General features: G+C 37.3%; 1 protein-coding gene across 1 annotated transcript in view; it reads right to left on the reverse strand.

The window, feature by feature from the left end:
• Window positions 1-3412, reverse strand: part of LOC106868936 (paired box protein Pax-5) — a 261351-nt gene that overhangs the window by 64996 nt on the left and 192943 nt on the right. The window lies entirely within an intron of this gene.

Genomic DNA, 3412 nt, shown 5'->3' on the forward strand with positions numbered 1-3412 from the left:
TGTGTGTGTGTGTGTGTGTGTGTGTGTGTGTGTGTGTGTGTGTGTGTGTGTGTGTGTGTGTACATGAGTGTGAGTATAGGATGGCTGGATACTTAAGAAGTTAATTTCGCAACCACGTAGCTTCGGGTTAAGTACCATGGCATAGAACTCGGGCAATTGATTTTTACCATTACCCTAGACTGGCCAATACTTGTGAATGACTTTGGTAGAGGGGAAAATGCACAGAAGCCCGTCTTACAGACACAAAGATACAGATTAAATTATATACCTGGTGTCAAATGCAAGATTGATTAGGCCTTAGCACACTGCATTTTCTCAAGAATTGTTTCCTCTGCCTCTCCTCTGTTAATACAAGGGAGAAAACTCATACGGTGACATGATGCACCTACAGTATACAAAAGGTTAAAATTGTTTGATGTTATTGTCAAAGAGTTTTGATTGAAGAAAATCCAGATGCCGATTTTGAGATATACTAAGATTATTTATAAAAGCTTCCAGTATGTCACAGCTACGCATTCATACGCAGTACCTGGCTGGTACTTTATTTTATCGATTTCGAATGGATAAAATTTGGCTTCGACAGTATTTGAACGCAAAGGACGGGAATTAAATACAACATAATTTTGTTCGACGCTCTAACTGCTTTGCCAATCAAACTGCTACTAATAGTTTCTAATTAAGTCACAGGTCCAACAATTTTTGAAAGGATGGAGTTTAGTCGATCACAACACATCGTTCCCAGTATTTGGCTGCTATTGTATTCTAGTGACCTCAAAAGAATGAAAGACAAGTTGATTTCTTGGGATGTGAAAATAGGACTTAAATCACCGTAATATTAAACCGTAAAACATTTTGATCGACGCTTTAGCAGTTCTGTCAAGTCACTACTCCTGAAATTCCTAATAATAGCAAGGTGTATGAATGAAGAGAAGAAGGGGAGAGAAGAGGCGAAAAGAGAGATTAAATGAGTGTAAGCATGTGTATGGTGGTATACATACTATGGCTATGTGCAGGCATTGAAGATATATGCTTGTCGCCACGAGGGAATATATATTTAGGCGCCTTATATTGAAGAAACAAGAACCAAGTCTCTCTCAAATCAAGTACCACTCTCCTAAGCAAAAGTTGCAATATGCTAACGGGGGTAACGCTATACGGTCACTCGAATCGTAGAAATAGCCACTACTCGCTGAAGAACACCGCCGTCTTAAAAGATAATGCATTCAATAATTTAAGATAAGACCACATTATATTTGAGAATGAAATAGGAACGTCTGATCATTCGTTTTCCCGATGGGAGATATCTTGAGCTAAACAACACCAGCAAGGGACACAAGTAGTTGAAATTAGCCATAAAATAAAGGTTTATGCTTTTGACTATGGGTTAGCTCAATCAAGGAGCTAAACAACAACAATAATTACCTCAACGCGCGCGCGCAAATGTGTGTGTGTGCGTGTGTAAACAGATAAAGGAAAACGTCAATAAGAAAACATTCACACGCGCGCAAGAGAGAGAGAAAATCAGAAAGAAAAACAAAGGAAGCACTATTTGATGACAAACGTAAACAAGATGAGACTATTTAGTTAAAAGATATAAACGAGTAAAGGAAAGCAAATCAGTAACAAGATAGCAGAAGATATGAAGATGGGTGAGAGAAAGTGAGAATGGAATGATAAAAACTGAGGTGGTAGCAGTAATATAGGAGTGGGAGGGGGAGAAGGAGACGGGGAAATAAAATCTCCTGGCACGTGCGGGCTTTAAATTTCAAACTGGAGAGAAAGGGTTATGATCTTTTCTCATCTCATCTCATCCCATTCTCTCTCCCTCTCTCTCTTTCTCTCTCTCTCTCTCTCTCTCTCTCTCTCTCTCTCTCTCTCTCTCTCTCTCTCCTTCTGTCTTTTACTATCTATCTATCAGTTTGTCTACGATAGAGGTAGATAGATCTATTACTATCGTATTAAGATAAAGCACTTTCATCAGTCCTGCTGTTTGTCCCCTTGTTTTATCAGGTGACAGAAAACATTTGGGTTGGTAACAGAAGAGAGAGAGAGAGAGAGAGAGAGAGAGAGAGAGAGAGAGAAAGAGAGGGACTAGCATAAGCAGAACAAGGAAAAAATTCCATTATAATATTAACCTGATTTTTCTTTTGTTTCTTTTTTGTTTTTTAATTTCTTTCATATTAATAATATCAAGCAGCTGAGGAGAGAGTTATCTGATAAACATTTGCGGAGTGCATCATAATACACAGACACACAAATATGGTGGTGGAGGAGATCCCTTGAACAGATATAACATTGAGAAAACATGACGAAATATGGTAGACTTGAGCTGGCAAACTCATACGAAGACACTAGATGTGGCTGTTTCATTTGTATAGTATTTATTGTATAGCGGACGGTGTTTTCTTTGCATTCCAGTCAGATCAATGTATCCAAATATTTTTCTAAAAGATAACACAATTGACTCTCTCCATTTTCACTCCATCAACACTGTCATCTATTACACGTCGAGAACAATACAAAATTGTTTTGCTTGATAATTTCTCCCACATCACTCCACCGAAAGATCAATAAACTCAACCATTTAAAGCCAAAGAAAATTCATTCTTAAACTACCTTAAGTCGATTTCTCCCAAATATGTTTAACAAAACAGCTATAATAAAGTTTACAACTGGGGCATGTAATCATAGACAAACGCTGGTGATTTAGTTAAGCAAGTGGCTCATCTAAAATCGACATGCACCGGTCCGTAAAGCAAACACGTGAAAGTGCAGTAATCTATAAAGATGCAGTAATCTATATGCAGTAATCTATAAAGATTCATACTTCTGTTACTGTTTCTTTAAGCTTCAAAAGATTCTTGATCATCATCTGTCTTGGCCATTTAAAATAAAATTCAAAAAATGAACCAAAAGCCCGCCATTTAATTGTATTTCGTTTCTATGGGTGTAATGTACTCCATCTTACACGTGACGGAAGACTGTTCAGAAACTTTTTGTTCAAACATTCGTGAAAGGAAATCAGCAACCCGTACATAAAAGTGTCTTGTTTTTACTAGCAATTATAACACCAAACTCAATGTTTATTCTTGTCTTAACTCATTGAAACTCTCTCACGTAGTCTCTGTTGCAAATTCTTAGCTTTAAGTAGAAGTCAATGGAAAGTTTTCCATGAATTTAATATTGTTCATTCAACATTTACTTAAACTTGTGAATCTGGGTCAGTGTATGTGTGTGTCTATGTGTGTTTGCCGTTTTACGCACTCTAGGAAGAGTACTCAATATATGTTACAGAGTATGTTCAATTTGTTGTCACCTGATGGATCGTATCGAGAAAATCTCTCTACTTCTCTTCACCTCTCTCTTTCATTCGATGTGCAAAGAAGCATTGGGCATTGAAGTAATTTCCCTT

This window comes from Octopus bimaculoides, chromosome 6 (assembly GCF_001194135.2).
Source record: "Octopus bimaculoides isolate UCB-OBI-ISO-001 chromosome 6, ASM119413v2, whole genome shotgun sequence".
Lineage (NCBI taxonomy): Eukaryota > Metazoa > Mollusca > Cephalopoda > Octopoda > Octopodidae > Octopus > Octopus bimaculoides.